Below are 13341 nucleotides of genomic sequence, written 5' to 3'. Positions count from 1 at the left end.
AGTAAATGATTTAGTAAAATAGTGAAATTTTAATACTGCAAAATAATTGATCAAATAATAACAATGACGATGACAATAATGATGATACTACTACTACTACTACTAATAATAGCCTAATAATAATAATAATAATAATAATAATAATAATAATAATAATAATGATCAGTGACAAACAAACATGGTCTTTTCATTTGTTTTATTATATATGTAATCTTTTTTGAGGCATTTGAGTAGAAAAATCACAATTTCTGAATTTTTAAAAATTATTTTCATAATTACATAATGACGTTATGAAAGAAGTCAGTAGATGTAGCCCTATCATTATTACCATAGCCTTTTTTTAAAACACAAAAACCAACATTCATTGAAGTGTTTATTTGACTTTAATTTCAACTAATGGCATAATAATGTCGCTGTTCTGATGACATGAGCTGAACCAGAGACAAACAGCTGGAGCAGTGAGCCGTAGTCAACTCCTCTATCAGATGCGGTGTGAGCAGCCTATTAGCGCGCAGTTACACCTCTACACTTGGTGTCCTTCCGCGGGAATCTAGGTCACATTTTCACACCGACCGCCGAGCAAGGCTCTCTCTGGTAACTGAATAGCCAGTGTAATCTGACACTTCAACTTGCCGTGCTCTACGGTAGTTGATTCAGTCACTCACTCGCACCGTCTCCGGGGCTTCTCACGTCGGCTTTGTGGAGTGGAGGGAGCCTGAGAGAGAGAGAGAGAGGGAGAGAGGAGCACCGTAAACACGAGGTGTGGAGAAACAATAACGCGGATTTCCTCTGAGGTCCGAGCTGAAAGTAAGTTTCGCGCCTGGTTGTTTATATATATATATATATATATATTTTGCTGTTGTTAGAAAGCGGGGTTTTGAATGTGTGTATGCGAGGTTGCTCAAGATGGGGTTTGCCTCCCGCTGGACGGAGACTACCTGCTAACAATAGAGTGACCTCCCAGAAACCTTTAACAGCCGCTGATGAACTCGTGTCAGTGGGGGCAGATCAGATTTTGGCTGGCGTGAGCAGCAACGGAGCGCCTTTACAACACCCGGGCTTGTGTGTGTGTGTGTGTGTGTTGTGTGCCATGTTTCTGCCTTGTGTTAGGACGAGTTGCGCTGGAGCGAAATAGCCAGAGTCGTAACGTGTATGCAGGGGTTATTTCTGAATATGTGCATGCATTTCTGTTGAAGACACTGGATAAGAATATGCTAGTACTTTGCTGGTTGCTGCTCTCTTGTGTGAGTGTTTGGGTGAACGTGTGTGAGTGAGTGAGTGTGTATGTGCACGCGCGCGCGCGTGTGTCTCTGGCGATCAGCTGACGGCTCGGTTGATGCTAAACTGAGAATACAGTGTCAACAGGCTGGGCTTTCCTTCAAGTCTATTATCAGCTACCTGTTGTAATGCAATTAACAGGCATACCCATATGTTAGTCTGTTGTGTTCTGTTAAACAACTCCGTGTAATGCCGTTTTCAGTGTTATTTGCCTCCTTCATGTGCACTGATAACACCTACTGTCTTGATTGGATCCTCTCAGGAATCACTTAAAGATCAGTGGCTCCCAGTGAGAGCTCAGGGGCCCTTAATGGGACTCTAATAGGCTCTGTAGTAAACTGAGAAATAGTTCACTGTCACAGTGGCACTGTGAATGATCTCGGTTAGACAATGCTCAGGTGTGACTGTAACCTCGGTGTCACCTCTCCAATGATACACCTGCACTGAAACCTTACCTGTTCACATTTCAGTACAAATCTGGATTCCTTGATGGGACATAATGTGAATGTTTGGTAGACACTAGCAGCACCACGTTTCCTAAGCAGTAGCAGCAGAGTGGATGAGCTGCTTGACTCAGCGCAGCCCTTTGCCATAAGTCTGGCGGACCCTCCCCGTTAAATTCCTCCGTCTGGATGTGAGGCCAGCCGGGGCAGAGCGAAGTAGAGAGAGGGGGCTCTCGATGGGAGGAAGAAGGAGGAGGAGGAGGAGACTGCCGCTCTTTCATTACTGTGCACCCTGCTACAGGACAGCTAAAGTTTGGGAGGGGGTGAGAGACAGCCCTCATTAGCAAGGTGCTGAAGTTGAAAAGGGAGTATGATTAGGAGCAGATCAGCAGTCCTTTACTATTGTTAAAGAGTGGAGTGCACAATGCCAAACATGTTCAACAGTATGTAATCTATAATCCCCAGTATACTACTTACTATCATGTCTTCATTGTAATGCAGTTAAGATAACAAGTGGATACACTGTCATCACCTGCAGCAAATCAGTTATCTTTAAAATTCACAAAAGCCCAGTTTCATAAGAAATCTGACACAATTAAACATTACATGCTTAACAAAGGCGGGTGTTTGTTGCAGAAGTATTGCATTAGATTGCAGGTGTTCACATTATTGTGTCCACTCCCTGTACGCCAGTCTTAGAGAGTGTGTAAACAGATTTTGGATGGGTGCACCCTCCAGTGTCTCCTCTGTAATTTTAATTGGTGATGTAATGAAATTGTTTTAGCAGCAACACTTGTCAGCTGCACCACATTAATTAGTGCTGTTTTTTTTTTCTTCCTTTTTTTCCCCCCTTTGTCAAACTGAACCAGCGTTAAGTCATCTCAGCAAAGCATGAAAAGCAGGCACGCTTTCAGAGTGGTTACCTGATAAATTGTGAAAGAAAGAGGGCAAGGAATTAAAGCCATCTGCAACTGTTTGAAACTTGGAAGTGTGTATATAAGTGTGTGCGTGTGTGTACAGTATGTGTGAGTTTTCTTTCCTTCTGTTGTCCCTCCTGGGGCCTCTCTGCAACCAACCAGCCAGCCAGCCAGGCTGTGAGACAAGACAGAAGAGTGTCTGATTCACTAAACAGGCTAAAGGCTCCATGAGACTCACTTTGAAATCAAATTTCAGTGTTTCAAAAGCCATTCAATACGATGAAGGACGGAACTGCTGAGACTGGAGGTCTTCTTCTCTATGTTATGAAGTGGAGTTTGTGTGAAGGAGATGATGTTGGGAATATGCTGGGAAGTGGGAAACAAGTGAAATCTTAAAGGAGAAGCAAGTTTTTAATCTTAGTAATATGCCCATGTGCTGTTATTTTCATGTGCTACAAGACATTAGGAGTGAAATAAGCATTCAACATCATGGCTGAACATTTCTGCCTATTGTTTATCATTAAAGGTAATTACATGCAGAGTCTCCCCAGGTTTTCCCCAACTGCCGATTCTGATCTGCACCAAGAGCAGCAAACCGTTGAGTTGAAATAGCCAAGTTGCTGATTAGTAAAGTTTCTGTCAGGAGAAAAGCACAACAGTTGGTCATGTCAAGATGAATGCTCAGTCTCAATAAAATCAGATCCATTGTGTTATCCAGTGAGTGAACATTGACCAGATAGAGCAATGGGATAGCTGGCCTGGTCGCGCTAGCTTTTAGCTGGACTAACAGACCTGACCCGCTAACCCCACTATGCCAGTGAGCTGCAGTCTGCCAAGCGCTGCTGGAAGCTTTGTTGGAAGTGAGGCGGGCGAGTTATTGATAATGTTCAGAAGTGTGGATGGGCTGTACCTTCTTAACCTAGTTACACTGGTTGTGTTACTGGCACACTAGCACTCTTTACTCTGTAACCGGCAGCCAGAGAAGCTGCTGTACTGCTGTGCTGCCATGAATATATTTGCATATTTATAGATTATGGAATTTTTAATGAGGTAGAAGGAGTGGATGTCATTTTAAAGATTTTAAAGTTGTAATTATACATTTTTTTTGTGTGGAAAAACCACATTGGACATACATTATTATTCAAACCAGTGTATTTTTACATGTTTTCAAATATGGCTGGAGGGGATCTTTAAACAATGAACATGTGCACTGGCAGCGCTTCAAGTTGAAGCTAAACATGAGGACGGAAACGTATGTATATGCAACAGTGTGTTTGTTCCGTAAACCAAACAAAGAGACAGAATGGACGGGTTACTTTCCCATCTGACTGTTTGAAAGTATTGAATTCTCCAAAAAATCTTTATTGCTATTCAGTTTTGTTTAATAGCCCAGGCTGCAACAAGTTATATTCCAAGTTTGAGTATCAGTTTCAAACACCTGCAGCTATTCACTGATCTCCCAGGGTGATTATTTACAGAATGCCATAAGGTAGTGAATGCATCTTACTGCCTATCTTTGCACATCTGTGAATCAAGCAGCTAATACTGATTTAGAAAGATGTACTGGAAGGAAAAAAAAGCCCTAGCAACTAATGACTTGCATAGTGAGTAATTAGCTTTTTGTTACTCAGCAATTTACCAAGTTGCTCAGTCTTTGCTGCTGTTTACTGTGTGTCGGCACAGCTGCAGCCTGCTAAATGCTTAAAACCTGGCAAACGCTAATCAATGTTTTGACAGCCTGACATTTCATCTAAACTGTTAGCGTCCGTTTGTGGAGTGCTGTGAAACACTTGCGGCGCGTTCGCTTGACATGGATTTCTATGTCTAGTGTCTCGCCGTCAGCCCAAACCCACCCACTCGTGTCCCGAGCAGAAGTCTGCCTTTGTTTCTGTCTCTTTTTCTCCATCTCTCTCTTTCTTTCTGTCTCACTTGTGGTTCAGCTTGGCAGTACTTCTCATCTTGACTGATCCTTTTGTTTTTCAATGTGCCTATTTTCATCTTTTAATAAGGAAAAAACTTGTGTTGCCTCGGAGCGTTTTAAAGACTAATTTTGAGAGTAAGTCAGTTTGAGCTGAGGTTGTGCCCCTTGTGTCAGACACTTAACTACTTCCTAAATGCTGTTGTAATTCTACCCATAAGTCTGCAGTTAAGCTCAAAGTCAAAGCCTGGTAATGGCGGCGTAACTAATAATGTTGAAAATGAAGCACCCAGATGTAACTCATCGGGCTGACGGTGATGACATCAGCTTGGTATAGGCAGCCAAATGTGGACCGACGTGAGGAGCGGGGGTGGAGGGGGGGTAAGAAAACCTCGATGTTGCATGCCTGTCACCACCGTGCACTGCGGTTCGCCTTATGGCTCAAACATTTATGGTTTAAAGGTGGCTGAGAAAAGTCAAGAGAGTCACTTTGAATAATGCTGAGTCCTTCAGCAAGGCAGTTGAGCTCAAGTAGCATAAAATAGCATTGTTTGTTGAAGACCGTGGCTGTTCTGAGCAGCTCCCACGTGTGTGAAACAGGGCGGTGCTTTGAAGGAACGTTTGCACTCTGCGAAAAACCCTTCCTTGAATAAATAAAGATTTTAGAAGTAGTATATCCCACTCTGGCTTGCAGTTACTTCCTCATGTATGAAACCTGACAGTGTCTTTGTCTGTGTCAATTGTTGTGCTAATGATGGATATCTGTTTAAGTTTTGTACATATAGGCAAAACATGGACATAACTCCTGTTTCTGAAGTGAAGTCACTTCAACCTTGAGTCCCCCCCACCCCTCTGCATTATCAGGGGAGATGCAGTCTTCTAAGTGCTTTTCCGAGACAAGAGAGTGAAACAGAGTGCAGAGAAGGGAGAGTGAGGAGAGAAGTTGCTGGCCCACCCTGTCACCGTCTCATGCATGTTTGATTTGATGTTCTTTGAGGAACGAGTGCAGGGGACATCACAATGGCCATGTCCTGTTCCCATCCGTCGAGAGGCTGAGGGCCCTTGAATCATAAATGACACCCGGCCTCACCGGGAACAATATGAGAGTCGGAACCTGCACAGGAGGAACAAAATGTTCCCTCTATCCATCCATCCATTCGCCCACCGCTGCCGCCTGCACTCAAGACTTCTCACCATCGCAAGCAATTACCCTCACTTTTTTTTTTTTTAAACTGCTGACGAAATCCTCACAGAGCCTGTCTCGGCTGCGTTTGTCTGTGTTGGCGAGACGGGAGAGAAAAAGGGGGTTGCGCTCGAGAGGAAAAATAGATAGTATATGTGTCTGAGTGAGTGGCGTTGGCGTGTGTCTGTTTGGCTTGTAAATCCTGTTTAAGCTAAACAAACTCATTGTCCTCTTCCTCCAACTGGGTGCTTTCTGTGTGTGTGTTGTGTGTATGTCCCCCCCCCCCCCCGCTCCCTCCTTTCTCTCCGTCTCTCTCCCTCTCCGTTTGATTTGTAAGTACAGTCACTAATTAGTCCCCTCTCCCTCTTCATGCTGGGTCAGTGGGTTTACGGTTTCAGCGCTGATCTGCTGTGTTTGCCTTGTCTCTCCTGATACCGGAGCATGCCTGCAAGCCAGCGCGGCTTGCAGCCTCCTCTAAGAGGTCTTCACACCTTACACAGCGTCCCACATGGGTTCATTTGCCAGACAGCCACTCACGACCGAGCTCGGGCTCACTCTTATGCAGCTTGCCTGGTGCTTGAGTTCAAGCCAGGTATTAGGCTGTACCTGCTGGGTTGAGTCAATAAGTTAAAACCTGTTAGGCTTTTGGACAACAGCAATGCATTTTGAAACTGATCCAAGCATTTTCTAGGATTAATTCCACATACACTTTAGTTACCCCTCTCACAGCATGCTGCAAATCTTTCTAGCTTTTAGCCTATAATGAATCGTTTTCATAAAGATAATACGCTACATGCTGCGTTTATAATATCATTTGTGCTATAAACAGACTCTTGTCTAGTCGGCACTGTTGTCTCTGAGTGCACCGTGATGCTGATTTTGTGGTGGAGGTTGCGTGGGAGATGGAGAGTGATGGCAGAGATTCTCTGAAGGCGGTTGAATGGTCTCCAACATGGCCTCCAGGGATACATACTTCCTTGTTTTCTGACAAAGTAAATTAACTGGGTTTTACTAATGCAAAAGGGACAGCATTTATTCTTTGCTTGCAATGTTAGTTACTAGAGGGGAGAAGGAGTCATGCAATAGCTGCTCTCACATAATCTTCTCATGCTCACATGCGCGTGTAGCACAAACAAGCTGAAATTTGCTCGATATCGAATGGCAGCTTTCATTTTTCTTTATGACAAATCATAAAAATGTGTTTTATGGTTGAGGATAAAGATGATTTTCCAGTTTTGCTTTTCAGTCTTTTAATAAACCTAGCTGTGGTTCATATTGAGAGCCCCCCAAATCATATTGGCATATAAATCTTGAGCTCCACTGCCCCACTAAGACTGTTTTCTTACTGCTTTCAGCATTGTACAGTGACAGAAAACTCTATTACTGTGTGCAGTGTGTTTGCCAGCTTGGTGCCCTCCCCTTCGTTTTGACACCAGCGGTTGAGCCAAGCGCATTCCCAGGGTTCTGAGGACTGACATCCCTTTCATTTTCCCGCCTGGGTGGCTCAGATAAAGGGGCATATTTTAAACCTCTGTGTAGATACACCAACTGTAAAGAGAGACGGGCTGGTGGGCTGGGGCAGAGCTGCAGCATTAACTTCACAGAGAGAGAGAGAGAGAGGGAGTTAGGATGGAGAAGGTAGGAGGATAATGATTAGTGAAACAAATAAATAAGCAAAGAATTTTAACTTTAAAGTCCACTTTATTAAAGAGTGATCTCAGCAATTTACAGTAAATGGTTGTAAGTGCTATAACTGGCTGCGGACCTGACTCTTTAAATATCACCAGCATTATCTGCAATCACAACACAGATCCCATCTCTGTTGTTCATCCGTGGTCTATTAGAGGGGCAATGTGTTTCACCACTCTTTTTTTCCCCTAATCTCCCCCCTGCTACAAGTGCGTCCTCCCAGCAAACCGAAGCCACAGTGGAAGTCGTCGTTTATCATATCAGTAATGAGAGCGGGCTAATCGTGTGTATTCCGGAGACAGCAATGATACACTGCTTGGTGCTTGCCAGGAATCAGCCTCCAAACAATGTTTATCATTGTCTCCCAGGGCTCTTTAATTATCTGGCAAACATTATTGACAAAAACAGCGAGGGTCCTTGTGTTTTATGATTTTAAAGGATTCTGGGTTACTATGCACCAGGATGTGTGCTAGAGAAAAAAGAGTAAAAGCAATGGATTTTTTTCAACTGCATTAGATTATGTTTGACAAATAACAACTGCTTGCTACTTACAATTTTAGTGTTCATAATAATTATGTGTTTTTTTTGCTTACCTAGCATTCATTCCAGACCATAGAGTTTGTAAAAATGGCTAATTTAGGAGAGATAAACAAAGAATACAAAGTAAAGGAGGGACGGTGGACTTCCTAAGATACAAATCAGATGCTTCATTTACTTTTGCTGTTCCAAAAACTCAAGAGGGACAATAGCCTGCGCAGAAAACACTTATAACAAACTCTTAAATTGTGTGATTCCTGTTATTTTTAGCTTTTCTTTGAACTTATCCGAAATAAGTTTCTACAAAGCAGAAGTAGTGGAACTTAGTAGTGGAGTTTGTAGCTGGGCACCGCTGCAGTGTATTAAATTATCAATATCATCCAGCTTTTAAATGACCACCAAAATGAAAGTCTGTTAAGAGCTCCTCTGTGTCTGTTCCTATTCCAATAACTACCCATTAGTCCAGATTACATACATTAGCAGCATCTAATACAGTTATTACACATCTCAGCCGTATTGCTTTCACAGCCATCCCATAATCTTTACTTAGCTTCCCGGTGGGAGCTGAGTGGAAGCTGAATGGCATGTGTTGACATTGTTAAAGATACACGTGAGGACATCACACGTTTCATGTTTGACTCAGATATTTTGAGGAGAGGGGAGGGGGAGGGGGGAGGGGGGATGGGAGGAGGAAGAGGAGGAGGAGGAGGAGGAGGAGGAGGAGGAGGAGGGAGGGGATGAGGGAGGGAGGCAGTTTGCCATACCACAGCCCGACCCACAACATCTTGAGGCTGTTGCTCAATGTCCCACTAATAAGTGTGGCTACAGTCAGAATGGAGCAAGCTGATGTGTAAGCCTGTGTCGGTTAGCGATGGTCAACAACAACAACAGCAGTAACGACAGCAGACAGACATGGCTCTGAAATATGCATTAGGGTCAGACAGTATGTTACTGTGCCCCCCCCCCCCCCCCCCATCATCTTCTCCTTGTCATGTCTCTGTAACCATGTCTCACCGGATATCAAATCAACATCACTGTATAACAAGAAAAGGAGGTGTGTCTCATTGACGGTTTCATGAAATCACCTTTACTGCGGCGTGTGTTTGTGCATGTTTATGTGTGAAAAAGAGAGAGAGAGGGGGAGGTGGGGGTAGCAGCAGAGTCAGCAGTGGTGGCTTGGGGTGAGGTCCTGCCCTGATTTTCTCAGGAATTCCTTTGTTTTTGGGAGCCAGAAAAGGGGGAAACTGAATCTATGTAGCCTTGGGGTCTCGGTCTGCTCCTGGAGAATTCTCCGCTTACATCTCTCCGCCGCCAGTTCTGATGGTTTAAAGGGTGACTCTGTTTTCAAAGCTCGAAACAGGCAAGGTGTTTTTAACCTTCCAGAAAGAAGGCCAAAAAAAAAGAGAAGGCTGAGGATGACAACAGCAGTCAAAGCTGCTCAGGCCTGGAGGGACTGACTCTACACAAACATAAATTTGCTCCATATTTCAGGGCTCCGGAAATGAAAGTCAAATGTAGATCCTGTCACTCAGGACACAAAAGATACCTTCCAATGAATATGGATGCAGAGAGTGAGCTCATTGAAACATACCCTTCACTTTCTTTATTCCGACTCGAATGAAATGGGTGGTGCAAGGATTGCCTAATGTTTTCCATTTTCAACGATTCCTCTTTTGCAGATTAATAAGTCTTTTTAATGGTGTTTCACAGCCAGTGGAAGGGCCAAGGCTGCTGGAGCAATGTTGTCAGCTGCTACTGAGGCTGAATATTTCACCTCACATTCATGGCTCATTAAATCTTGATAAACCTTGGGTAATGGTGTTAAAATTGTACAAAGGTATCTCCATTTACTCTGCGCCACAAGTTTTCCGTGACCAGATCCTTATCTGGGGGGCTGTCGCTTTAACTAACTTCCACAAAGCACAGTAGCTCTTGTTTGAAGGGGGCTCGTGTTGAGCGAGGGTGGGTTGGGAGGGGGCGGGGGAGTCGGGGGTTGAATAAGCTTGTTGCCTGCCTCTATTTAGCCAGCTCCATTCTTCGCTGTCCCCTGGAACAGGCGGATAAGGGGGGGCTCAAGAGAGGGGAGATGGCAGAAGGGAATAGAAGGGCTAGGAGGTCTGGTCACGTGAGCAGTAATGGCGTTCGTGCTGGTCCCTTTCAGGCTGTCACAGTAAATCTGTTTGACTTGTCACTTTGTAAATCATTACGAAGGCTAAAAGCCTCTCTATTGGATTGCGGTGGAAAGGGGGAGGCAGCAGGTTTCCTTTTGTGCCTTCTTGACGATGATGATAATCAAGTTTGTTTCTGGCCATCCTGCTGTGAGGCTATAATTAGCTCCCTTCTTCTTTCTCCTCTTCTTTTTGGCGTGTTGCTCCTCAAAGCGGAAGTGGAGTGGGAGGTCATATGTTGAGTTTTGTGCAGAGGCATCAATAGCTTCACTTTCATCAGTCTTTCTACTGTAGCTTCAGAAAGAACGCTTGTGTGTTTTTCTGCTTTGTGCAAACATTTATTATTCAGTGTGTATCAGCTCGGCTTGTGCTGAACTAATAGGGGGAAAAAAAGAGCACTAATGGTGATTTACTGCATGTGGGGTCTCCTGTTCCTCCCCCGGGTCAGTCAGGGTGAGAGTCACAGCTTGAGGTTTGTCTAAACTTGTAGTGTCACTTTCTGACCAAACTGGTTGCTGTCTGAGAGAAACATGACAGAGTAGATCTCATCCCGCTGATGAAGTCCGCACGGTGAGACGTGTGATTTCCTTAGGCAAGCTCTCCTCTTCCTCTTCCACTTTTGTCTCTGTTTTCCTCTTCCATCCTCTCTTTTTCATGCCATCCATCTACTCCTCTGAGCTCACCCTGTTCTCTCCCTTTTTGCTTTTTTTTTTTTTTTGTGTCTCTCCCTGTTCTTTGGTGTGTGTGCCAGCAGCACTCATGCCTGGAACAGAGCGCCAGGGCAGACATCTGTCGCACAGTGTCCCTGATCTGATCTGTGGCTCGAAGCATCGGGGTCATGAAGAGTAGCAGCCGCCAGTCCAGACACCATGGGAGACAATCTGAGCGTTCTATGTATGTGTTTTGGTCTTCCTCTGTGTCTGTCTTTCTCATTAAAATTCTCATTGCGCACAGCCACACACACTCAAACACCAGGGTATTAAGCTGTTTGTTGTCTCTATGCGGTGCGTCTGTCACTTGGACTGTGTAACTCCAAGTCAAACCAGGCTGGCAGTGTCCCATCTCTTCCTGATAAAGCTCTCTCTCAGACTCACAGGTGCAAGGAGCAGAGTGAAATGTCGGTTACATCAGGCTGTTCGTCAGCTGCTGTGATGTGCAGTTGATCTGAAAGGAGGATTTTGACAGTTAAACTGGATCTTTTGCGCCTGGGGCAACGCCATTAATGACAAAACCAATGACAGAATGAAGAAAAGAGTGTTAATTGCGGTTGTTCGGTTGTATTAGAGAGTGTAACTGTGGACTGACATACACAGTGTCTGCCAAGTTTGATACTCCACATACCTCCGTGAGAGATTAATGCTGGTATATTGATCCAGCTCAGTGTTTTGAAATTTATTGGCATTGCAGCAGTAGCTTTCTCTTAAAAATAATCGAGTTTATGCCAAGACTGGTAAATATTCAGCTTAGATCTTGATAATAATAATATGATAATGTTGAAGAGATTAAGTATATCGTCTCCCGAACTGTAAAAAAAATCCACAATGCTAACGTGCATTGTCACGGTTGATCAATAATTGTCACCTGAAGCTGAGTCAGCTCCTGATGTGACTTGGCTTGTGGTCGATGTACTAGATGACGGAGTAAGTAGTAGTCCAGTACCTCTGCTCTTTTTTCTCTGAAGGTCCGTGCTATCAAATCACTTCCACACAACTGAAGTCATGAAACTGAAGTTGAAACAGATTCCCAAACACAGTGGAGCCTGCAGCAATATTGCTTTTAGCCATGTTTGTGACTGCTGTATGAATCATTATATGGATGTCATGAATGATATTATATGGCACACCCCTCATACTTCATATTAAACAATTATTAAATCATGAATCAAAACATGATCTATTCAGTGTCAGAAAATTGTGTAAAATGTGGAAAACAGTCCAAAACACAAAGATAACCAGTTTAACCCTAACCCTATTATATAAAACAAACAAACCCCCCTCCCCCCCCCAGAAAATACTCATTTAAGAAGCTGGATCCCAGGATTTTTTGTGTGTGCAAGTTTTGCTTAAACAATTAAAGTAATATCAAAATTGTTGATATTTATTTATTATTATTGAGGTGAATTTTCTGCAGATGGACTAATCAATCAGTGAATTGTGGCAGCTCTAGTTTGATCTGAAAGTAGTGATGCAGTTGACAGCAGATGTTGGATTCAAAGATACTAAAACAATCAAGAATCAGCCGCTGAACAGCAACCTTTACAAATCAAGAAATAACCACACGACCCTTTTCACATCCATGTTTACTCACTTGCCAAACTGATTTGATTTTGACAACACAGCTTGTCACTGCAACTGCTTCTCGGCATCCTATTGTCAGCTCTCTGGTGTTGCAGAGTTTTGAAAATAGTCCCTGATTGAAACTTCAATACCTCACAAATGCAATCCTTTTTACAAAAAAGCAATAAAGGTGACAACCACTGTGGTAGATCATCAATCTAAAATAACTTTTTACTTTCTACATGTTGTACTTTGTAAATGGTTGGTAATGATTAAAGTATGTTTTGTATTTAATGGGCTCAACATGGAAAAACCGCAAGGCATAATAATTAGACTGAATTGCCATATTGTTTTCACTTGATTATTCTGTCTGACATCATCTTATGTAACCATCAACTCGCTCAATATAATTTCAGTCAACACCAAAGAGGTTAGTGGTTGCTGGGAGCATTTATGCTGACATAAACTGATGAGCCACAATATTAAAACCTCTGACAGGTGAAGTGAATAACATTGATTACCTGTAAAGGGGGGTGGGATACATAAGGCAGCACGTGAGCAGTTCTTCAGTTCTTGAAGTCGATGCGTTGGAAGCGGGACAAATGGGTAAGACATGTTCAGGAATGGTTTGAAGAATACAGCAAAGAATTCACGGTTTTGCCTTGGACTCAAAATGACCCATATCTCAATCCAAAATGAGCATCTGCGGGATGTGATGGAAATACAAGTCTGGAGTCAATGGAGGCCCGAAGTGGTAACTTACAGGACTTAAAGGTTCTGCTGCTAGTCTTGATGCAAGATACCAGAGAACACCTTCAGAGGCCTCGATGGGTCGAAGCTGTCTTGGTGGCACAGGGGGGGACTTATACTATATTAGCCAGTTGGGTTTTAATGTTGTGTATATCATCTTGATTTAAGAACTTTGCAAACTA

At 43.5% G+C, this 13341-nt stretch overlaps 1 protein-coding gene across 5 annotated transcripts in view; it reads left to right on the top strand.

The window, feature by feature from the left end:
- Nucleotides 1-717: 717 nt before the first annotated feature.
- zmiz1a (zinc finger, MIZ-type containing 1a) overlaps nucleotides 718-13341 on the top strand; it is a 102654-nt gene continuing 90030 nt past the window's right edge. For all 5 annotated transcript variants that reach the window (XR_008322933.1, XM_053333398.1, XM_053333400.1 and 2 more), the window contains exon 1: nucleotides 718-807. The gene's annotated coding sequence lies outside the window, so the exon portion shown is untranslated. The remainder of the gene's footprint in view (nucleotides 808-13341) is intronic.

The sequence above is a fragment of the Scomber japonicus genome, chromosome 14, assembly GCF_027409825.1.
Source record: "Scomber japonicus isolate fScoJap1 chromosome 14, fScoJap1.pri, whole genome shotgun sequence".
In the NCBI taxonomy this organism is placed as follows: domain Eukaryota; kingdom Metazoa; phylum Chordata; class Actinopteri; order Scombriformes; family Scombridae; genus Scomber; species Scomber japonicus.
Note: the sequence above shows the minus strand (reverse complement) of the source record. Positions and strands in the feature narration are given on the sequence as shown.